Raw genomic sequence first — 26,607 nt, 5'->3', positions numbered from 1 at the left:
TGAATATAACCGCTATACTGCACACATACAGTAAATATAACCACTATACTGCACACATGAATATAACCGCTATACTGCACACATACAGTAAATATAACCACTATACTGCACACATGAATATAACCGCTATACTGCACACATACAGTAAATATAACCACTATACTGCACACATGAATATAACCACTATACTGCACACATACAGTAAATATAACCACTATACTGCACACATGAATATAACCGCTATACTGCACACATACAGTAAATATAACCACTATACTGCACACATGAATATAACCGCTATACTGCACACATACAGTAAATATAACCACTATACTGCACACATGAATATAACCACTATACTGCACACATACAGTAAATATAACCACTATACTGCACACATGAATATAACCGCTATACTGCACACATACAGTAAATATAACCACTATACTGCACACATGAATATAACTGCTATACTGCACACATACAGTAAATAAAACCACTATACTGCACACATGAATATAACCACTATACTGCACACATACAGTAAATATAACCACTATACTGCACACATGAATATAACCACTATACTGCACACATACAGTAAATATAACCACTATACTGCACACATGGATATAACCACTATACTGCACACATGGATATAACCACTATACTGCACACATACAGTAAATATAACCACTATACTGCACACATGAATATAACCGCTATACTGCACACATACAGTAAATATAACCACTATACTGCACACATACAGTAAATATAACCACTATACTGCACACATGAATATAACCGCTATACTGCACACATACAGTAAATATAACCACTATACTGCACACATGAATATAACCGCTATACTGCACACATACAGTAAATATAACCACTATACTGCACACATGAATATAACCGCTATACTGCACACATACAGTAAATATAACCACTATACTGCACACATACAGTAAATATAACCACTATACTGCACACATGAATATAACCGCTATACTGCACACATACAGTAAATATAACCACTATACTGCACACATACAGTAAATATAACCACTATACTGCACACATGAATATAACCGCTATACTGCACACATACAGTAAATATAACCACTATACTGCACACATGAATATAACCGCTATACTGCACACATACAGTAAATATAACCACTATACTGCACACATGAATATAACCGCTATACTGCACACATACAGTAAATATAACCACTATACTGCACACATACAGTAAATATAACCACTATACTGCACACATGAATATAACCGCTATACTGCACACATACAGTAAATATAACCACTATACTGCACATATGAATATAACCGCTATACTGCACACATACAGTAAATATAACCACTATACTGCACACATGAATATAACCGCTATACTGCACACATACAGTAAATATAACCACTATACTGCACACATGAATATAACCACTATACTGCACACATACAGTAAATATAACCACTATACTGCACACATGAATATAACCACTATACTGCACACATACAGTAAATATAACCACTATACTGCACACATGGATATAACCACTATACTGCACACATGGATATAACCACTATACTGCACACATACAGTAAATATAACCACTATACTGCACACATGAATATAACCGCTATACTGCACACATACAGTAAATATAACCACTATACTGCACACATACAGTAAATATAACCACTATACTGCACACATGAATATAACCGCTATACTGCACACATACAGTAAATATAACCACTATACTGCACACATGAATATAACCGCTATACTGCACACATACAGTAAATATAACCACTATACTGCACACATGAATATAACCGCTATACTGCACACATACAGTAAATATAACCACTATACTGCACACATACAGTAAATATAACCACTATACTGCACACATGAATATAACCGCTATACTGCACACATACAGTAAATATAACCACTATACTGCACACATACAGTAAATATAACCACTATACTGCACACATGAATATAACCGCTATACTGCACACATACAGTAAATATAACCACTATACTGCACACATGAATATAACCGCTATACTGCACACATACAGTAAATATAACCACTATACTGCACACATGAATATAACCGCTATACTGCACACATACAGTAAATATAACCACTATACTGCACACATACAGTAAATATAACCACTATACTGCACACATGAATATAACCGCTATACTGCACACATACAGTAAATATAACCACTATACTGCACACATGAATATAACCGCTATACTGCACACATACAGTAAATATAACCACTATACTGCACACATGAATATAACCGCTATACTGCACACATACAGTAAATATAACCACTATACTGCACACATGAATATAACCACTATACTGCACACATACAGTAAATATAACCACTATACTGCACACATGAATAAAACCGCTATACTGCACACATACAGTAAATATAACCACTATACTGCACACATGAATATAACCACTATACTGCACACATACAGTAAATATAACCACTATACTGCACACATGAATATAACCACTATACTGCACACATACAGTAAATATAACCACTATACTGCACACATGAATATAACCACTATACTGCACACATACAGTAAATATAACCACTATACTGCACACATGAATATAACCGCTATACTGCACACATACAGTAAATATAACCACTATACTGCACACATACAGTAAATATAACCACTATACTGCACACATACAGTAAATATAACCACTATACTGCACACATACAGTAAATATAACCACTATACTGCACACATGAATATAACCGCTATACTGCACACATACAGTAAATATAACCACTATACTGCAAACATACAGTAAATATAACCACTACACTGCACTTATGAATATACGTGCTACACTAGCAGTAATTCTAGAATGACACCACTATGGAGATCTTGGAGGCTGGTGGAGGTAATAATAATCTTGTGGTTAAATCTCTCCTCACTCTATGCCTTTAACAAAGTGACTTTAAATGGGGAGAAAACAGAAGGAGACACATTGCCGCCTTCAATCGGTTACAATATGGCCGCCCCATTACCAGCCCCGCATTGTGTCGGCTGTAGAAAGGACAGATGTTAAAAGTACGGAAACTATTAAGGCCTCGGAATGATCTCGGAATCTGCATTTAATGAAGTGTCTTATAAAGCGCAGCTGTCGGAGATTGCCGCCGGGGTCCATGGGAGACGTTACATCTCCTCCTGGGGACGGCTTTTCGGCAGAGATGGAGGGGGATGGATGGTCTCGGTGACTCCGGTGCAGATGTCCTCCCGCTTTTATTATTCTATCCTTATGTTATTAATTTCAGCCTGGAAATACTTTACTTTCCAATTACAGTCGGAGCCTTCACCTTTCACACCTTTAATTTTATGGAACAGGACAAGGTGATGCCGGGCGGAAGAACTCGAAACTTTATAAAGATTATTACTGCAAAAGAGATAATAAAACTGAACTCCATAAGCCGAAAAAGTTACATTGTAGCCGCAGTTGTGTCTTTCATCCTTTTATTTTCTATGGTTTTTATGTAAAGAGACAAAATGGGGAGAAATTTTTTTTGTGGTCAGAAAAAAATCGGTTGGTTGTGTGTCTTTAAGCCACAGATACAATGGATTCCAGAGATATGTCTGTGCGCTCTGCACCTGCGTCCTGTGCAGGAAGAAGCCACCTGGTGACATGAGGAAGCCGCATGAGATCCGGCGCTGCGGAAGTTATGCCGTTTGCTTTATATGGGGGTCCTCCTGAACTCTGGCTAAAGTAATAGGGGATGAAGGGGGTGTCTGCTGAACTGTACATTAAACAATGTGGAGGTATATAAGCTGCTGATCCCCAACAATGGCTGGTGTGATGAATATCCTGCAAGAGGGACTTATGTCAGGTCTTTGTATGTACATCAGTGCAAGACATAGGACAACCCCCTCCCCAAGATGTAAAATCTTAGAGGGTCGAGCATCAAAGTCTAACCTCACACCTTGAGCAGAGCTTGTGGTACCAAGGTCTTCATACAGTTCTCTCCAGAACTTCAAAGGGTATACGGCCAATAACTTTATATGCTAGTTATGGAATTTAAGGGCCATAATAATAATAATAATAATTCCTTTACTTATATACTGCACACAGATTCCACAATGCTGCACAGAGTTTTCCAAACCAGTCCCTGTCTCCATGGGGCTCACAATCTAATCATCATACCAGTATGTATTGGAGTGTGGGAGGAAACTGGAGGACCCGGAGGAAACCCACACAAACACGGAGAGAACATACAAACTCTTTGCAGATGTTGACCACAGGACTTGAACCCAGGTCCCCATTGCTGCAAGGCTGTAATGCTAACCACTGAGCCACCGGCCATCCCTGCCAGATACATTTGTGGGATATGGGCAAATGTGTTTCGGGCTATTCTGGAGGCCTTAAATGAGGGTTTATGCAGGACTCCCAATGGGAGCATAGTAAGTGGGTCATGTTTCATGGATGTCCAGATGGGTCTGATGGGACTGGAACCGGTGTCCTTTTACCTCCCATTGAAAAGTTGAAATTCATCCGAGTTTCCGGAATTTATCCAGGCTGGAGGAGTTCCTACAGGGGGAGGGGTTGAGCCCTTTGGCCATTGTTATTATAACAACAAGACCCCATCATAGGCAGGGTGACTCTGGGAGCGATGCCCTCCCCCTCCCCATACTCTGGAGTATATGACCGGATGTAACCCATTAGATACATGTAAATGATGATAGAATAGTTCTGCCATTTAGCCGCACTAATGTTTAGTTAATACACTAAGTGACACATAAATCCCGTATACATTACATTGTTATCCTCTTGTGTTTCTAGGACACCATTGATCTCACCCCATTCAGTAATGAGATGATACATCGGCCGCTTCTTACCTCCGGGGCTTGAACTTGAAAACTATCAAATTTACAGCTTGAGTTAAATGACGTATTGACGGATCTCCTTCCAAAAGTTCATCATTGACAGGGAAAATCTATTTGGCGGAATATTTTGAAGAGGAGATAAAAGCAGTAATAGAGGAGGCGACGCGGAGAATGTGCTTTATTTTCCTGCTCATCTAGAAGAGAAGCTCATTGCGTGGACGATATCGACGCGGATTCTTGGCTTTTCCCTGGGAATCGATATCTCTGACTATAAGGAATGAGTTACTTACAAGTGACGGCTGCTGCTCCTAGTAATGAAGAAAAACTCTGCCGTGTCACGACTCCTGCCGGGCGCCCATCTATCTCTTATACTACACACAGATTTGGGGTGTAAATCTAGATTTTTTTGCTTTTTTTTCTCTATATTGAACTGGAAGAATTTCATTATTTATGTTGCTTTTTTTAGTTCCTGCTGTAAACATCAGTCAGGAGGAGTAGCCCTGGTCAGGAGAGGGTTAAACCGGGCAAATATGGAATATTAAATTCCAATCAGATTCCACCCATTCATTGGCTGAGACTATGGGGAAGGAGACGTCACCTTCGTGGTGACATTGCACGTGAATAATCAACGTCAGGTTCCGCTTCGCTGCAGCTTCAGGACTTATTATCCATCAGGTTACAAATTGTTACAAAACTGGTGCAAAAGAAAAGTAAATCAGCGGTAAAAAAAAGCCCAAACTTTATTATTCTTGTTCTCAAGGGACCTTCTAAGCAGAAGATATTGGGGCTCATTTACTTACCCGGTCCATTCGCGATCCCGCGGCTCGTTCTCCGACGTTGATTCGGAGCTTGTCGAGATTCACTAAGGTCGTGCACCCGATATCCAGCAGGTGTCGCTGCTGCGCTGAAGTCCACCGGAGTTCACCTTCTTCGTCTCGGTGTATGTGAGTGCTGATCTTGCGACACAATTTTTTTTTTTAATTCAGCGGTTTTTCCTAATCCGTCGGGTCTTTCGACATCCACGCCCCAGATTTCTGTTGCGTGAAAGCTGGCGCCGATGCGCCACAATCCAATCACGTGCGCCAAAATCCCGGGGCAATTCGGAGCAAATCGGAAATATTCGGGAAACCCGACGAAAATGCGCTATTCAGACCCTTAGTAAATGAGCCCCATTGTCCAAATACAGGGAACTTCTCTAAGGCCTCCATAAAGTGTGGAATCGGGATCAGCAAGGTGAACCCCCAACATTAAGGGAATTTTAATGGTCCATAGCGACCATTCCGAGAAATACATAAGATACCACATGTAAGACCTTTGTGTGTGTTATTAGTAGCAGCAGAACTGTGATAGATGTATTTATATTCCAGGATTGTAGCCTGTAATCCTGTCATATCAATAATTTTTTTTACAGTCCTGCTTCTACTTACAAGATCCACAAAGGTCTGATTACACATCCATCCAGGAAAAATGCTTAAATCTGGCTGCAGAGAGCACAGAGCACAGCAGTGTGAGGGCAGGCCCTAAGTACACTGCAATTCTCACACTACAATTCCCGCATTAATATCCATATATCACAGTCCTGCTGGCTGCAGAGAGCACAGAGCACAACAGTTTGAGCTATTATAACACATCTCTCCAGGTACAATACCTAAAACTGGTCTTATTAGTGTGTGATGGATCCCTCAGGACCCCCAGCAATAGCTCCTCTTTGTAGACAGCTCCATTCTCCTTATAGTGGCTTAGCTAAGTAACTGCAGCTTTGCTCCTAATGAAATAAATGGGAGGTGATCTGCAGTAGTCTGGTCTGACCACTACACAGAGGACGGCGCTGTCTACTCTATGAAACATCCTCTCTGTACCATTGGGGGTGATGACTCTGTACCATTCTGACATTGATTACCAATCCTATGGATACGTCAAGTCTGTAAAACCCCTTTAATTGCTCATCACCCAAGACCTGCAGCTCTTACCTCTGCTTCTCATTACCCTCCTCCTGGGTCACTTTGGAAAAATTTGTATCCAAAGTAAGAAAACTTTCTGGATTCAGAATATTTGCAAATACGAATTAATTGAGTTATTAAGGAAATAATTGGGACTGAATTGAGGGGAATTTTAAGTCCGTTTTTCACCTGTAAATGAATTTGTTGCGGCGGCTTCTGATCCGGCATTAAAGGGGCGACGCCAAAGACGGCAAAATGCAGCAAGTGAGTGAAGAAGAGATGAAACCGGAGCAGGGGCGGCTGCGAGGAGGCGCAGAAAATCTCCACCGCCTATGAAATATTGATGTGGAGGTTTTGGAGGTTTCAGTCATTAGATCGGGTCAGTTTTTTTTCCTTTTCTTTTACTTTACTTTTTCTTTTCCTTTATCCGACTTTTCTCGCTGACAGTGATGTTTTGTTTGAAGCTCAAACATCTGGTGATTCGCCTTTTAGGTTTTCTCAAAGCCTGACGGAACTTGCCGGGTCTCTGCTGATATGAAACACTGGAGGAATAGAACTTTCCTTTTTTTAACATGTTTTTTACTTTTTTTTTTTATTTTTAAATAAAGGAAATGGTCTGACTGCTCTCCAGGGGCTCCCTGGGCTGATCCAGCACTAACAAGGAATTGTGCCAGCAGGAGAAGACCGGGGGAGTCCTCCCAATATGAATATCCATGGAAAACTTTTTGTTTCTGTTTTGTTTTCACAGTAAGACATTCCCCCCTGGCACTCTGCCTATCTGCCCCCCTGCCTCTCTCCCCTCCGGCCCCACTGCCCCTCCACTCCTCTGCCCCTCTCCCTCCTGCCCCTCCACTCCTCTGCCGCTCTCCCTCCTGCCCCTCCACTCCTCTGCCCCTCTCCCTCCTGCTCCTCTCCCCCTGTCCCTCTCCCTCCTGCTCCTCTCCCCCTGTCCCTCTCCCTCCTGCTCCTCTCCCCCTGTCCCTCTCCCCTCTGCCCCCCTACCCCTCTCCCCTATGCCCCCTGCCTCTCTCCACCTCTGCATCAGCGTTACCCATTTCTGTTGTTCTATTCATTTATTTTTCTTTTGCAAAAAGAAGTGCTGATTTTTTAAAATGTCATTTACATTTTTAACCTAATTGGTTATTATATTGTTATTATTTAAATCGATTTACATCATATTGAGAAAAAAAAACTGTTATCTGCATATGGCAATATACATAAATCCAGAATTCCCCATTTGCAATGTACAGCTTAAAGGGAACCGGATTCACTTATGAGCCTAATAACAGGTTATATTACTAACTGTGCCCACTCTGTTTTTAGCTAAAAAATGCATAGTTCCTATCCCCAGAAAATGAAGTGATGTAAGCCTGCCTGGCACCCGGTCTGAAGGAGCAGGATGTCCCAAAGGCATGTGTTATTCATGTGAGGCAGTGTGTCTCTCGCCTCATGTATCCTGGCAAGTCCCTCTTCCCTTGGGCTGAGGAGTCATCCTCTGCACTGCAGGAGGAAGGGGGAAGCAGAAATGAGGCGGGAGACACATTGGGGGTCATTTATTAAAGGGGTTTTTGAAAAAAAGAAAAAAGTGGCCGGGACAGGGCTGCTTAAAAAAAATAAAGATGTACTTACCTCCCGGTGCCCTCCCGTATCCAGCGCTGCTGTCACTCCGGTCCGGGCGCCATGTAAACAAACATGGCCGCCGGAGCAGCGCTGGACTCAGTTCCGGCCGGACCCGACAACCTTCCGGCCCCCATACACAATGCTGTGTATAGGGACGGATAGGCGTGCCCGGCCACGGCCGGCCGGAAGCTGAATCCAGCGCTGCTCCGGCGGCCATGTTTGTTTACATGGCGCCCGGACCGGAGCGACAGCAGCGCTGGATACGGGAGGGCACCGGGAGGTAAGAACATCTTTATTTTTTTTTAAGCAGCCCTGTCCCGGCCACTTTTATCTTTTTTTCAAAAACTCGGACAACCCCTTTAAGGGTCCAATTTGCGTTTTCCCGACGTTTTACCCAAATATTTCTGATTTGCGACGATTTTCCCTGTATTGCCCCGGGATTTTGGCGCACATGATCGGATTGTGGCGCATCGGCGCCGGCATGCACGCGACAGAAATCGGGGGGCATGGCCGAATGAAAACCCGACGGATTAGGAAAAACCGCCGCATTTTAAAAAAAAAATGTGTCACGAAATTTGCACTTACCTTCACCAGGTATAGGCCGGTGAATTTCAGGGCATTCCAGCAGACTTCAGCGCAGCAGCGCCACCTGGTGGACGTCGGAGGAACTACTTTAGTGAATCCCGGCCGGACCCGAATCCACCGCAGAGAACGCGCCACTAGATCGCGAATGCGCAGGGTAAGTAAATCTGCCAGGTAAGTAAATCTGCATAATATGTTGCGATTTTGTCACAGTTAAGGGTCAGAGCTTGAAGGGAAACTGTCACCTGATTTTCCCTAATACTTCTAATGACAAGTCCTCATACACTATACTAACTTGTGCCCACACTATTGTTAGCTAAAAAATGCATAGTTCCTATCCCCAGAAAATGTGCTATTCCTACAAGGCAATGGGGCAGATTTACTTACCCGGCCCATTCGCGATCTAGCGGCGCGTTTTATAAAATGGCTTGTTTGGATTTATAAACAATGTGTGGTCACATGACCATAGACCAGTCCATACTACATCCATTCCAATTCCTTATAAAATCATGGTTTGTATTTATATCTTATTTGATATGAATAGGGGCCATCCATAGGTTGGGAAATGTGTTACAAAATGGTTGTGTTTGCTTTTATTCTACCAGACTTTGGTGAGTGACTAGTAAACACATTTTTTAGTGCATTATCCTAGGACCAGACCAGCAACAGGACTCTACATGCACCAACAGAATGGACAGGACTACAGGTGAGCTGCTTGTAAACCAGTGGGAGCCCCCACAGGCTCTCTGTCTCCCCCTTCCATCCTTGTTGAGGGTCTCCTTGTCCTTCATCCTTTCCCTCTCTCCTCTGGTTGTAACATTAGTGATCGGGCTTAAGAAGTCCCATACATGTGCAACTCATCTTCATGACTTCTTATAGCAGAGCACTGATGTCATGTGATGGGTGAGGATGATATTTGGGGTCAAAAACGATTGGAGGGGCGAATCTGAGCTGAAGCCGCTGCCTAAGGCTGCACCATCAACCTCATTTACTTTAACTTAAAAGGCTATTCGCCAATTAATGTTATTGTTTGTATAACATTATACAAGTCATTATGAAGTCTGCCACACATTCATTAATATTTTGCGCCCGATATCCTGCATGTGTCGCTTCCTCGCTCAGGTCCACAGGAGTTCACCTTCTTCTTCCCGGTGCATGTAAGTGCATGTCTTGCAACACAATTTAAAAGTTAAATTCCGCGCTTAAATCTGAATCAGTCAGATCGTCCAATGGACGGCCCTCCCCCCGATTTGTATTGCAGGAAAGCCGGAGTGATTGTGGCAAAATCTGATCGTGTGTGATACAATCCTCTTATAAATGCGCCGCAGAGTGGAAATGTCGGAATATCCGACTAAAGTGCGGACGCTGGACCCTTAGTAAATGAGCCCAATTATATCAACATTTATTCTGTCCCCATTTCGTTGCCCTAGGGGCGATTTTATTGCTTTGGTTTATACCACTGCGGGGCTTTGGGGTGAAACTGCTCATAGTATTTTATCTTTTTACTTTTCAAAAATCGCTTCTATTTTCTTATGTTTTAATTGAAACAGTAGAATAATATTAACCTCTGTCTTACTTGTCCTCTTTTTCCTGTAAAATACTTCTGTGAACAAACCCTTCTACCTTTACTTCTGGATAATTCTGGTTCTGAATTCAAAGGTCTAATTATTGTCCCCATATGGAACATTAAGAAGCCGTCCTGGTAGATGACAGCTTCCTGGTAGTATGAAGTGGTTTTCAGCTGTAGATTATTTGAAAGTAGAACACAATGGGGGTCATTCGCGTTTTCCCGGCGTGTTACCCGAATATTTCCGATTTGCGCCGATTTCACACGATCGGATTGTGCATGCACACGACGGAAATGGGGGGCGTGGCCGAACGGTAACCCGACGGATTCGGAAAAACCGCTGCATTTTTTTAAAAAAATGTGTCGCGGAGCTTGCACTTACCTTCACTCAGCCCGAGCCGGTGTATTCCAGTGCGTTCCGATGCTCTTCAGCACAGCAGCGCCACCTGGTGGATGTCGGAGAAACTGCCTTAGTGAATCCCGGCCGGACCCGAATCCACCGCAGAGAACGCGCCGCTGGATCGCGAATGGACCGGGTAAGTAAATCTGCCCCAATATTTTGTTGTTTCTAAGTCAAAGAACTCTACCTTCTCAATCCATATGGCGTAAATTTCAGATTGTTGTCATTATGATTCAAAGATGAAATAAATTGATTTAGACTTTGTCTCTCCAATGTCAAAATTACTATAATATCATCTATGTACCACCTCCAGAGCACCAGACCACGCCAAGAAAAGATTGAGTTTACATTTCCAAAAAAGCCATAAACAGATTGCCATGGCGAGGCGTGAATGTGGTGCCCATGGCGGGACCAATTTCTTGATGATAAAAATCATTTTTAAATGAAAAATAATTATGCTTTAAAATTAGGTCTATGCTCTTTAAAATAATAAAATGTCCAGATTTTGGGATAGATAATGTGAAACCACTTGTAACCCCTTGTTGATGTCAGATACAAGTGTAAAGAGTAGAGACATTTGAAGTTGCTAATAATCAATGTGATTGATAATAATAATAATACTATAACTAGGAGAACATGTGCTGTAACTATATATTAGGGGAGATTAAAAATTAGGGAACCTATCCCTATCCCGGGTGGGTTAATACAGTCCATGTGGATTATAGAAATGGTATAAGAAACTGGTACCCTGTCATTTCTATTTACTATGAAGTTGTGTTCTGACTTGTTTGGGATTCCTTTATCGAATGGGTCATCTGAGAATAGTTTTAGATAAACTGCAAACACGTCTGTCGGATCTCCTATTCTGGTAAGTTAGAATACATGGTTGTGTCTCGTAATTGTCTGTGACGCTCCCCTGGGTGTTTGGCAGTGTCCATTAGAGATGAGCGAGTATACTCGTCCGAGCTTGATGCTCGTTCGAGTATTAAGGTACTCGAAACGGCTCGTTGCTCGGACGAGTATTTCCCCTGCTCGAGATCGAGCATTTAATTAAACAAACACAGTGAAGAACAATGAAGAATAGAATAAAAACAGTGAACACAGTGACCACAGGATCATTTAAGTGAAAAACACAGTGAAGAATAGATTACAGATGTTCGGCACATCTGCTTACTTGTCGGAAGATACACGTGGAACGGGGGAGACATCGCGGGCAGCACGGGGGAGACATCGCGGGCAGCACGGGGGAGACATCGCTGGCAGCACGGGGGAGACATCGCTGGCAGCACGGGGGAGACATCGCGGGCAGCACGGGGGAGACAACGCGGGCAGCACGGGGGAGACAACGCGGGCAGCACGGGGAAGACAACGCGGGCAGCACGGGGGAGACAACGCGGGCAGCACGGGGGAGACATCGCGGGCAGCACGGGGGAGACATCGCGGGCAGCACGGGGGAGACATCGCGGGCAGCACGGGGGAGACATCGCGGGCAGCACGGGGGAGACATCGCGGGCAGCACGGGGGAGACATCGCTGGCAGCACGGGGGAGACATCGCTGGCAGCACGGGGGAGACATCGCGGGCAGCACGGGGGAGACATCGCTGGCAGCACGGGGGAGACATCGCGGGCAGCACGGGGAAGACAACGCGGGCAGCACGGGGGAGACAACGCGGGCAGCACGGGGGAGACAACGCGGGCAGCACGGGGGAGACAACGCGGGCAGCACGGGGGAGACATCGCGGGCAGCACGGGGGAGACAACGCGGGCAGCACGGGGGAGACAACGCGGGCAGCACGGGGGAGACATCGCGGGCAGCACGGGGGAGACAACGCGGGCAGCACGGGGGAGACATCGCGGGCAGCACGGGGGAGACATCGCGGGCAGCACGGGGGAGACATCGCTGGCAGCACGGGGGAGACATCGCTGGCAGCACGGGGGAGACATCGCTGGCAGCACGGGGGAGACATCGCGGGCAGCACGGGGGAGACTTCAGTGGAAGAAGAGCAGCGGATCCCGGGACAGCGTATCTCCCGACAAGTAAGCAGATGTGCCGAACATCTGTAATCTATTCTTCACTGTGTTTTTCACTTAAATGATCCCGTGTTCACTGTTTTTATTCTATTCTTCACTGTTCTTCACATCTGCTAACTTGTCGGGAGATAATATACGCGCGGAACAGTGAAGAATAGATTGCAGATGTTTGCATACATGTGGTAACTTATCAGAAGACATTCTTTTTCAATTAAATAACACATTTTATTCCTGAACCATGGTCCCTTTGAAAAATGCTCGGGTCTCCCATTGACTTCAATGGGGCTCGTTATTCGAGACGAGCACTCGAGCATCTGGAAAAGTTTGTCTCGAATAACGAGCACCCGAGCATTTTAGTGCTCGCTCATCTCTAGTGTCCATCACTACCGTCCCCCCCTGTCTGCAGGTCGTAGGGTAATCCGCAGATTCTGATGTAAGTCTTTCAAAGCTCTGAAGTCGTCTGAATATAATTTTCAATGTCGTTAAATGTTTGGAATATGTTTGTGGTTTGTCTGGGAGCAAATTTGATTCCCTTGGTTAAGGGATTAATGATATGAGAATAATACATTTAATGAAAGATACAGAATGAATCTATTTACATACTTGGAAATATCCGGTTGTATGTGACACTTATAATGAAGGTTCTCGGTCATAGCAAGTTGGACCCTATCCACTGGTCTTGTGATTGGTGGATGGGCAGTATATAAGATTTTAGTGTTTATAACATGCACATGGTATGATTAAGGGCGCTGTGAATAAGCCCAAAACTTTCAGGTTTTCTCTGTTTTTACATTTGTCTATTGCATTTTTAATAAAGACTGAAAAAAAATACCTATAATGGGCAACTCCGTCATCCGGGGGCAAATCTACCGCGCACGAAGGGAGATCGCAGGCAACGGTGATTCACGTGGACTAAACATCTAGAAGACGGTGACCTGTGCTGGTTTATATTCCAAAATGCTCATCACATCGTGACCGGGCGCCATGGGGAGAGGTATGCGGCCGCAAATTCTGTGCGTGTGCATGGAGCCTCAGGGGAATTTTTTGAATATGTTTTTTGGAAAAGCGCACACAATATCAAAAATCATTGGAAATGATAGTTACTCTTTAAAGGGATTCCTCAGCAAGGACTCATGAGAACTTCAAGAAGGGTCTAGATGCCCTTATACAACTGATGGCTATCAAACATTGATGGAAATGTTTCGCCTAAATCCCTTTCTCATCGAATACCTTCCCTTCCTTGGTTGAACTTGATGGACATGTGTCTTTTTTCAACCGTATAAACTATGAACCCCAACATTCAGGAGGGTGGGGCACCGAAAAACTCCATTTACCCCCCTGATCGTAAACAAGACCCTGGAAGTGGGATCAATGTTGGCCATAGATGTAGACTGGTGCATCAGTCACCCAGTATACACAGAGACGCTCACAGCCCCCCATTGTCCTGATCACTGGGGGTCCCATTAGTTGAACCCTTCAGAGATCTGACACTGATCCCCTGTGATGGTTCAAAAGGATAAGTGTCCTTGATGGAACGAGCCCTTTAAATAAAAGAAAGGAGATGGTTAACAGCGTTGGATCTCTCGGAGTACTTGTTGCACTTGTTTTGCGCTGGGGCTCTGGATCTGACCTGAGGCTGAATCTGGATGGGTCTGAGTGTTCTTGTCGCTTTTGTGGACACACTTTGAAAAAGGGATAAATCAATACAAAAGAATTGTAAAAATAATAAAAAAGAAACAGTCCCCGGTTGTTATGGTAAGTGCCCGACCGGCTTCATATGTAAAACTTGTGTTGTCTTTATAATTTCTCAGGAAATTTCACTTTTAACATTCTTTTTTTTTTCAATTTAAAACTCGCAGCCAAAGTAATGCAAATTGTCAATTTATTCGGAACTAAATCTAGCGGGACAGGACTGGCAATAACCCAAGAAAATTACATTTTAGGACTGATTTATGGCTTTCAGGGATAAAATAAAGTGTAGAAAAGTTCACACGTCCATTGATTTGTTTTACCTCCCATCTCGTTACGAAGATGGTTATAAATGAAGAAAAGGAAAAGAAGAAATCGGCTGTTTTCAATCTTCTTTAAAATGGGAAAAAACAGGTGGCAAAACAAATAAAGTAGAATAATAAAAAATATATGGAGAAGTGAAATAAAAGATTTCTGAAGCTGCTGCCGGCAAACGAATGTTCACATTAATATCTTCACTTTAAAAAAACAAGAAAGAGTCTGACAATCCCTGTACACCCTGTAGATCTTTTATAAAAATATACAAAACATAACAATAACACAAAACACAAACCAAACACTATATACAATGAATACAAAATATTTACAACAACTCACCTGTTGTAACATAAAACATAACATACCTTATATACTCGAGTATAAGCCTAGTTTTTCAGCACAAAAAATGTGCTGAAAAACCCAAACTCGGCTTATACTCAAGTCAAAAAAATAAATACCCCTGCATATCTTCTGTGCGATCTGTCCGCCAGCTGCAGCAGGCTATATACACTGGGGCAGGGTCTGGCAGGCTATATACACTGGGGCAGGGGCTGGATGGCTATATACACTGGGGCAGGGGCTGGCTGGCTATATACTGGGGAGGCTGTGACCAATGCATTTCCCACCCTCGGCTTATACTCGAGTCAATAGGCTTTCCCTGTATTTTGTGTTAAAATTAGGGGCCTCGGCTTATACTCGGGTCGGCTTATACTCGAGTATATACGGTACATCTAAATTAAATAACACAACATCTCCCACCCTCATCATAAACCAACAATTGAAAACAAATCACACCCATAAAATGAACATAAATTAACATGAACACACCCTCCACCCTCTAATAACAGACCACCCCACACATCCCGCATTCAAAAACATTTTTAAACAATCACAAGAAGTCCAGACCAGTGTCCAATATCAGTTCAAAAATCCCAGCACCATCACCCCCCTCCCAACCTAACACTATATCCCAAACCACACTATATACAATATATACAATATATAGAGAATTTACAACATGATGAAAACATAATAAAATCATATAAACCAACCACATAAAGCCCAGGTTTGGCACCTGCAAGCCCCACATCACTATAACCTCAGAACACAAAACAAAAATCTACTGTGCAGCATCAGCCCAACACCAGGAGAGGAGATGACAGACTAAGGGACACTAAAGGAGAACCCCCGCCAAAGGAGAGAGGCCTTCCCCGTGCCCTGCCTCTCATACTCCAGAGAGCGCACCTTCACCAGGTCACCCAGAATGTTCCTAACCACCTCATCCACCGGGAGGATTTTACGCTGCGTCAATACTAAGCACCGTGAGTTCCACGTGTGGTACCTGATCACTAGACTGACTAGAAATAAGGTGCAATGGATGCAGCGCCAAGTCACGTTCCAAAACTTGCTGGAAGGACAGCAAGTACCCCTTCCAGTTACCAGCCCTGCCCTGCTCCACTGCCTCCCGGACACAAAGCACAGCACTAAATGTACTGCGGCCTGGAACAGAGCAGTGCTGGGTCCCCGAAAGAAGCCGGGGTGCAAATTGCACCAGCCGATTAATCAGCACCTTTGCCAAAACCTTTCTGTCCGTATTGAGAAGCGCTATGGGGCGCCAGTTCTCAACACGAGATCGGTCCTCGGCTCGGCCGCAAGAGACCAATAGGAGGGCTCATGTCTCCATTCCCTCTTAGCTTTAAACACGGCCGCCAAATCTGGCAGCCTGGTCTCCTGCAAAAATAAAATGTCGGCTTCAACACGGCCGAGAAAATCAAAGGCCGCAAATCTAGCCGCATCAGACTTAATGCTGGCGACATTAATGGACGCCAGCGTCAACGGAGTGGGTGCCGCCATCATGAGTGATTGAGTTAGACGGCTTTCTTTTTACCCATCTTACCACCACCCTCGGGAAATGAACACCCCCTTTTTAGACATACTGTGGTGTCCATCTCCCGCACCTCTGATGCTTCAGGGGCAGATCCAGGACCTGCCTCCTCATCCTCCTCTCCAGACTCTGGGCCAGTCTCCCCTCCTGAGGACCCTGACTCCCCAGGTGGAGACTCGGCACCCCCTGCAGCCTCCGCCACTTCTGGGCATTTACCCTCAGCCCCTCTATCGTCAGCAGAGGCTCCATCCAGGGCCAGGAATCGATTTGAGAGTTCGACTAGCAGGGGGTTTGGTTGCACCTTCCTTGGGTACGTTAGTCAGAGTGGGAGAAGATCTTACACCTTACGCTTTTCCTCTGGCCACGCCCAATTATCCTCATCCATATTCTCATAATGGGAGGAGTCTTCCTCTCTCTTGATCCTCCTGACCTCCTCATCCAGTACATCATCCCCTGGGGCCTCAGCGACGGGTGTGGTCTCCAGGATAGCGCCAGAGGTTGTCCCAGCAGCCCGAGACTCCCCCCACTCTCTCTCCTTTTGACGCTTCTCTAGACACCTTAGCTGGGCAGGCAACTTTTTTGTGTCTTTCTTCCCTGGCCCCTCCATTCCTCCCCCTCTGCTAGTCCCCTCCCCAGCAGATTCAGTCTCATGGCCTCCATCCGCTGAGGCTGAGCCTGCTTTAGCGCAGGAAAGAGGACAACGACTGTACGGGTGACTGACATCACCACACAGGTTACACCTAATCTGCCCTGTACAGGATGCAGCGAGATGGCCGACACCCCCACCTGTGACACAGCTTAGGCTGCCCCCGGTAGAAGATCAGGATCCGATCCTCCCCCAGGAAGGCTGATGAAAGGATGTGGGCGACTGAGTTACCTGAACGCCTCAACTTCACCATGAAGGTTCAGGCCCCTGACCAGATACCATACTCATCTCTATTTTTCTAGGGTAATCCTACTACCTCTCCATAACGATTCATCCAGGTCATGATGTCAAAGCAAGATAGTGATTCATTACGGGTAAGAACAGTCACTTTCTTGAGTTCGCTCTGGCGGGACACTGCTTGCACAGCAAAGTACCGCCACTGGGGCTCGTTGTATCTCAGCTCATAGTTGGACCAGAAGAGCTCAAGCCCCTCCGGCCGAACAAAGTTGACATCAAACTCAGATGTACCATAGGGATGGATCAAGGCAAAGATGTCAGCCGCCTTGAAGTCCATCTTCAGCAGCAGCTCAACTACCCGTGCCCGGGGAGGACACACATCACTGCCACGCCACCGAAGACGGACCACATTCCTACGGTTAGCACCCGGCCTGGTTGTCGGGAGCGACCATGGTGTCTCCCTGCCTCTTTGCTCTCGGAGGCAGACAGGCCGTGCCTCTCTATCCAAAACGACAAATCAACCCCAGAGCCCAGAGATGAGGATTACAGAACCCTGGTACCCCAGCAGCGACACTGGCATAGCTCTTAACGGGGCCGCCACAAGGGGAGCAACCGAACAAAACCCTGCACCCACCAAATTAACACTACCACCTCCATGTTACACTCAGCCGCGCCACCAGCACCACCAGTCACTCCATCATTAACCCCCATAACTGGTAACGGTTCTGCACCACTCACTCCACTCACACTAGCCACCACAACATTAGTGACACCATTCACACTGCCTGGACCAGCACCAACATCAGGGGACATAAACACCTCCGCATCTTCAAGCACAAGGGACGGGGGTCCCCCCGCAGAGCATCGCCCAGAGTGGACACCAACCCTTGTCACACTTGTGCCCTCTGCATCATCGGTAGCAGATGTTATTTTACTTTTTCTAGGGCTTGGTAACATTCGCTGCTGCTCTTTAGCCGGTGTGAGGCGCCGCTGATCTGCAGTCTCCACATAATTTGTATTATCCCCAACACCGACAAAGAACAATACTTTCTGTCTGGGAGGTTCAGAGCCCTCAGCCTCAGCGACCCCTCCACACTGCCACCGCCCCCCCACCTAAGTGATCAGCGGCAACAGCATGAAGAGGCACAGAAGCACCGGAAGCTGCAACCAGTGCCGGGCTATCCCCCCATCCCACCGGGGGACGCACCACAGCACTGGATTTCGATGGTATTGCCACATACGAGCCGCCCTGACTGTCCGGAGCCCAACGCACACATTAGGTTTATCTGTAATCTCCGTGCACCTTTGCACCGGGTCCACAGCAGAACTCGGGGGGGTTTGGGTAGCAGGGCTTGCACAGTGAGCTGACCCTGTGCTTTGTCTGGGGGGGTGTACAGGGAGGGGAGTAAAGATGAAACGTACCACTTCTTGCTGCTTTGGGCTGGTCTTCTTCGCCTTCCTCCGGCAGCTCTGGGAGTTCATCACCAAACGAAAAGTTCCCCATGCACACTGGGGACTCGAGCAGCCGGATCTGCGCCATGAGCGCCCCTCCCTGGCTGCCGGTGTCACTGTTCTCCCCCAAGCAAGGTGCTACAGTTGGCTCTCCTGCAGGGGGCTCACTGCACAAGGCCTGCTGATCTTCCTGCAGGCCGCCAGGTGTGTCCTGCTGCTTGTCTTTATCATCATCATCATTATCCTCCTCCACTTGGCTTGCAGGCTGCAACCCCATCAGCCTTTGCTCTCTGTTATCAGCCATTTCTGAAAATCTGTCGTCATTCAAAAGTTTTTCTTTAAGTGGACCGCCATTCTCACAAATAAAGCTTTTTCTTTCAATTAGCTTAGCAATCTGAGCAGTAAATTTTTTAATATCTGCAAAAATCTTGCGCTTCTTTTGCGCTGTACTCACCCTGGCACGGGCACTTAGCAGCTCCTCCCAGAGCCTCCTGATGGTCTTACTTGCCTCTTCATACTCACAGAGGTGGCTCTGGACCCGGGAGGCATAGGTGGACGAAGACTCCCGGGGTCCCTGCACTGCCCAGCCTCCCCCCGCATGGTCAGCCTTACCTCTGTGAGCACTCCGCTTCATGGCTCCAGCCCCGGAAGGACCGCTCTCACCCGCACCATCATGGACGTCCGGCTTCTTACGGTGTTGCTTCACATTAGACCCAGGGGGAGTAGGAGCCGCATTGCTATGACTCCTGGTGGAACGTCTCACCCCTGAGTCCTCCACAGCGCTGGCCGGTTGCTGTCCTCTCCTGCCTCCCGCCGGCCTGGCCCGAGAATCAGGAGCCTGGGAGTCGGCTCCCTCACTCATCCCCAGGAACCCAACTCCCTCCCTGGGAAAGGAGAGAGCAGACCCTGGGTGGTAGATGGATCTCCAGGAGCTCAGGAGCACAAGCATAGAGCAGCTCCACACACAGACACACCCTCCTCTAACGAGGTAACCGCCTCCAGAGCTGCACTAACTATTCTGCTGGTGGTGTGGTCACTATGTACATACAGGGTATCTTTTTAGTTTTTCTTACTGACAGTCTCCATCCTTTCATCCGTGGTCTGTTACAATGAATCAGATTTGTTCAGAGGTATTTTAAAATATATAATATTAAAATTTTTCAAGTATAAAAAATCCTATCTTTGCTCTATTGTTACCCAGAAGCCCTGTGGTACTGCGGTACATTGTGATGTTGCTGTGGCTCGTGGCTCGTGGCTTGTGGACCGGCTATTGATGATTCGGCTTCTGAACATCTGCATAAAATGATTAAAGTAGAGTAATTTCTCTGGATTCCCGCCAGCTGTATAATTACCACTTAAAGGTTAATTAACATCCGCCACGCGCAGGTGTGTGGACGCCTCGTGGAGACGACTAAAGAAAAGCGGGAAAAACTGTAAATTAATAATTGTCTCTTTTAAAGGGGAAGTCATAAATAGAAGGTTGAAGTAAATAGAGATGTATTTGGTGTAATTACATGTTTGGAGGAAACGTATATTAAAGACACGTGGTTTATTTAGAGATTTAGCGAGAGCCGTCTGACCTGCGCTTATCATGTTCATGTAATATGTAATGTGAATGATAAGAGTCCACAATACTGAAGTCACATGTCCTTCCACCAGACATAAATACATCATTGTTAAAGGGAATCCTAAAATCTTTTACCAACCTACACCCCATAACCTCCTTCTTCTCCTGCCTGGTCCATGACCTCCTACTATTCCAGCCTTATCCAAGACTTCTTGCGTCTTAAGCCTGACCTATGACCTCCAGCTTCAACAGCCTGACCCACAACCTCCTTCTTCTCCTGCCTGGTCCATTACCTCCTGCCTCTCTAGACTGCCCCATGACCACCTGCTACTCCAGCCTTATCCAAGACCTATTGCTTCTCCTCCTTGGCCTAGGGCCTATTTTTCCAGCCTCTGCCCCCCCCCCAAATAGTTATGCCCCTGCATGGGCTATTATAACCCTCTGATAGTGGTGGCCTCTGATCTGTCAGGAGACAAACATTTCCAAAGAATTGCTCCATCCTTAAAGGGATACATCTATATTATCCAGTGCCTGGCAGACCCCTGTATATTCCAGCTCCGCAATCATCATATCTCCTCAACGAAACAGTAAAAAAACATGAGACAATGGGGCTTATTTACTAAGGGTTTCGGATCGCACTTTTGTCAGACTGTTCACGGTTTTCAGGATTTGCGCAGCTTTGACAGGTGTTTAACAAGGGTTTGCACTGGGATTGTGTCGCACTAGATCGGATTTTAGCACAGTTGCGCTGCTTCCATGCGACATGAATTGGGTGGGGGCGTCGGACAATCCAACTGATTCGGACTGAGCGCGGGATTTAGGATTCTAATTGTGTTGCAAGACAATGCACTTACATGCACCAGGAAGAAGAAGGTGAACTCCGGCGGACCTGAGTGGGGAAGTGACACATGCAAGATATTGGGGCAGATTTACTTACCCGGTCCATTCGCTATCCAGCGGCGCAATCTGTGTGGAGGATTCGGGTTCTGAGGTAGTTCCTCCGACGTCCACCAGGTGTCGCTGCTGCGTTGAAGTTCGTTGGAATGCACTGAACTTCACCAAGCCGGGCCGAGTGCAGGTAAGCGCGTGTCAAGCGACACTTTTATTAAAAATGACGTGGTTTTTCCAAATCCGTTGGGTTTTTGTATGGCCACGGCCCCCCGATTTCCGTCGTGTGCACAGCGGCGCCATAATTTAATCGCGTGCGCCAAAAACCCGGAGCAATTCAGGAAAAATTGCCGCAAAATGGCAAAATTCGGGTAACCCGCCATAAAAACGTGATTTGGGCCCTTAGTAAATGACCCCCATTGGGTGCACTATCTTAGTGAATTGCGGCACAGTGCGTTATACACGGACAATGCACTTCCATGAACTCCAAGGAACGGGTAAGTGAATGTGCCCCAATGTGTGAGATTTATCATCCCATGCAGTGTTACCATAACTTATAGTCAGTTTTACACGTAGAAGCGCGAGATCCTTGGTAATAACGTACGTCCTCCTTCATTTACGATCTGAAGCCATAAATAAAATCGCTTTGTGAGAGGAGAACTTTAGGGAATAATTAAAAGCTTTTAAAGCCTAAAGAATAAATAGCGCAACATCTGATGCGAGAATCATTTCCATCCCGTCCCGCCGGGCGCAGGGACCCGCACAACAATTAAAGGCAAGTATCAGTATGGGGGGGGGGGGGGTAAAGATTATGAGGAGCATTAAAATAATTTGTAACAACTGGGAAGCAATGCAAGCCCCGGCGCTGCAAACCTTGAGGTCAGAGACATCGGATTTAATCTAAAAACATTAAATTAACATTATCTGCTATTCGGATGAGATTCCTGCTGGGAATAGGCTCAAGTCACAAAGTTTCCATAGTCTTTAAAAAAAATGTATAAAAAATAGGAAGAATTTGTCCTTTACGGTCCACAGGATTCCAGACATGAGAATGAGAAGATACAAAGTACAGCCCTTGCATTGATACATTGGGGCAGATTTACTTACCTGATCCCGCGGTGCGTTGTCCGACAAGGATTCGGGTCTGGCGCCATTCACTAAGATCATGCACCCGAGTTCTTGCATGTGTCACTGCTGTGCCAAGGTCCACTAGAGTTCACCTTCTTCCTGGTGCATGTGAGTGCTTGATCTTGCGACACATTGGGGCTCCTAAGGGTCCAAACGCCGCAAAACGTCGTTTAGCGGATTTTGGCGCAGTGATCGGATTGTGGCGTATCGAGGCCGGCTTTCATGCGACAGAAATGAGGGGGGCATGGCCGCCGGAAAACTAGACGGATTCGGAAAAACAGTGGAATTTAAAAAAAAATTGTGGCGCAAAAATAGCACTCACATACACCAGAACAAAGGAGGTGAATTCCAGCAAACTCTGGCGGATTTCAGCGCAGCAGCGACACCTAGCGGACATCGGGCGCACGACCTTAGTGAATCCCGGCAGAACCCGAATCAGCATCGGAAAACGCGCCGCTGGATTGCGAATGGACCGGGTAAGTAAATCTGCCCCATTTCCTTTTTTAAATTCCGTGGTTTGTCCGAATCCGTCGGGTTGTCCGATGGCCATGCCCCCGATCTCTGTTGCGCGCAAGCCGGCACCAGTGCACCACAATCCGATCACTTGCGCCAAAAACCTGGGGCAATTCAGGGCAAAAGAGAAATATTCAGGAAACCCGGCGAAAGTGGGGCGTTCGGACCCTTAGTAAATGAGCCCCAGTGTATGTAGAATCATCAAAGGGACAACAATAAATAATAATATTAAAACTAAATATAGAAATGAAATCTTTAGACACTTGTTAAAGGGATAGAGAAAAAGATGTACCCATTGGGGCTTATTTACTAAGGCTCCAAGGATATTCTGACCACTCCCATACTACTGAACACATGCTCCAACTATCACTGAGAATTGGACCCCTGTTCTCTGGACTGCTGGCGGTCCTGTTCTAATCATCCCGAGGGTCCCAGCAGAGGGATTCTCACACATCACCTCGCTATCCTCTCGTTCAGTTGTAACTATGGTGCTTAAAGTGGCCCTCAGAGCCCTCATCATGGACACCCAGGCTGGTACCCCAGCACAGAGTGGACTCAATGCCTCCACCTGCAGTCCCAGGCCGCACTAGACAAATTGCACTTAGCGCTATTTTAAGGTTGTAGAAGAAAATTACAATAATATTCCAAATTTGATCTCCTTTTTTCAACTGTATTGATGTCCTTAGGACACCAATATGATTTCAAGATGTGGTAGAAAAGTTAACAATAAGTTGGCGCATTGTGATAAATATGTGGGTTTTGGTTGTAGTTTGGGCACTCGGTCTACATCACTGCCCTCGTTGGTACAAGCAGCATCACAGGTAAGTCCACTATTTTTTCAACCCACAAGGTGACCATAGTGTGGGTGCAGCTGGATTCCCAGGGACCAGAGTCGCTGGCCGTAGCCTAACACCAGGATGTGTCACTTGGACCAGGAGAACAGGTCTCGCCCGTCAGGGCCAACAAGGAGATGCAAGAGGAGGGGAAGGCTGCAGTGTGGGGATCTGGTGTGTGTGTAGTAATAGATCAGTAACTCATAGTTTTTTAACCCCTTAAGGACGGAGGGTTTTTCGCCTCATTTCTCGCTCTCCAACTTCAAAAATCCATAACTTTTTCATTTTTCCGTGTACAGACCTGTGTGAGGGCTTATTTTGTGCGTAACAAATTTTACTTTCCCGTAATGTTATTTATTTTAACATGCCGTGTACCGTGAAGCTGAAAAAAAATTCCAAATGTGGAAAAATTGAAAAAAAAACGCACGTGCGTCACGTTCTTGTGGGCTCAGTTTTTACGACTTTCACTCTTCGCTCCAAATAACATGCCTACTTTATTCTTTGGTTTGGTGCGATCGCGGTGATACCAAATTTATATAGGTTTTATTGTGTTTTAATACATTTTCAAAAATTAAACGAATTTGTACAAAAAAGAAAAAAATTTTTTTGCCATCTTCTGACGCTAATAACTTTTTCATACTTTGGCGCACGGAAATGTGTGAGGGGTCATTTTTTGCGAAATGAGGCGACGTTTTCATTGCTACCATTTTGAGGTCTGTGCGACATTTTGATCATTTTTTATTTCATTTTTTATGTTATGTAAAAAGGTGTAAAAGTCGCATTTCGGACATTTGGGCGCCATTTCCCGCCTCGGAGGTCACCGCCGGCCGTAACCGTTTTTATATTTTGATAGATCGGGCATTTTGGGACGATACCTAATATGTCTGTGATTTTTACTGTTTGTTATGTTTTATATCCGTTCTAGGGAAAGGGGGGTGATTTGAACTTTTAATATTTTATTAATTTTTTTTATTTTTTAAACTTTTTTTTTTCTTTTTTTTTCCACTATCTTTTAGACCATCTGGGGTACATTAACCCTAGATGGTCAGATCGCTGCTACCATATACTGCAATACTTCTGTATTGCAATATATGGCATTTTTGCAGCACATTCATTACAATGAGCCACTGGCTACCATGGCAACCGATCGCCGCCCCCCGATGACGTTCGGGGGCGTGGCGATCGAAAAAAAGATGGCGGCGCCCGCGCGCCGCCGTCTTTTAAACGCCGCCGGCGACTTTGCCGGCGGCGTTTAGGGGGTTAATAGCCGCGATCGGTGCAAGCACCGACCGCGGTTATTAGCGGTGGGGGTTTTGTGCAAAATGCAAAAACCCCCACCTCTGTATGAAGAGGACTCAGCCCGTGAGCCCTCTTCATACATCCCTTATACCTCTGCGCCGTAGAGCTACGGCGCAGAGCGTTAAGGGGTTAATGGCAGAAAGTCAAGAATATCAGCAGGTGACAGGTTGCAAACATTCCTTGCTACAGATAAAAAAGGTTGGCTGGTGGGTTGGCTGTGGTAATGATTTTAGGAATTTTGGAGTACAGCATTCCTGATCCAGTGGTCAGAAGGCTGGCTAGTAGGAGCCAGGTTGGTTCTGCTGCTTGTGCAGCAGTATGTTAGTCTCTGCAGTAGCAGCACACAAAGAAAGAGACTGAAAGAAAGACGAAGCATCTTGGAAGAAACTCCTTTTTATAAACTTTTGTAGAGCTTATTCCAAAGCTGCCAACCAATCACCAGCCTTAAAAGGGAAGGAATTCTAAAGATATCATGAAAGAGCTGGCCAAAGCCTCTGCAAACGACTAAGAGACTAACTGGAGCTACATTTAGTGATGGCCCGTCCTTCAGGACATTACACTCCCACTCCATATATCTAAGCCCTGCACCGTCAGGCTCGGACCATCCCCTTTAATCGTTTGGAAACTACACTGTCCCATGGATCAACACAAAAATGCAGAAAGTTAATGAGACAAAATGGAGAGTAGTAGCACTAGGACCAGGGGTTGTGCATTTTGCTATGGGACCCCTATAATTTACAGTAAGCAGCTTCCCGCAGCCTTGTATTGTCTTATGACATAATTGTGATTGTTATGTAGAAAATAACAGTAATTACCACCATTACCATCGTCTGCGGCTCCGTCCTCCAGACTTCCACAAACACCGAGCTGGGGCTGTCAGCGCTGCCATATTTCTTGCTATGAGCTATAATTAGCAGAAGATATTTAGCAAGTGCAAATAAGAAGATATTGGGGGGGAGGAATCTCATTTTCCTCTTGGTTGCTCTGTAGATACGAGCGGCTGCTCCTCCGCCTTGTTGCTGTTATCGCCTCGTCCCTGACTATTTTAAGGCTTA

This window comes from Engystomops pustulosus, chromosome 8 (assembly GCF_040894005.1).
Source record: "Engystomops pustulosus chromosome 8, aEngPut4.maternal, whole genome shotgun sequence".
Taxonomy (NCBI): Eukaryota; Metazoa; Chordata; class Amphibia; order Anura; family Leptodactylidae; genus Engystomops; species Engystomops pustulosus.
This window is presented reverse-complemented; position numbering follows the sequence as displayed.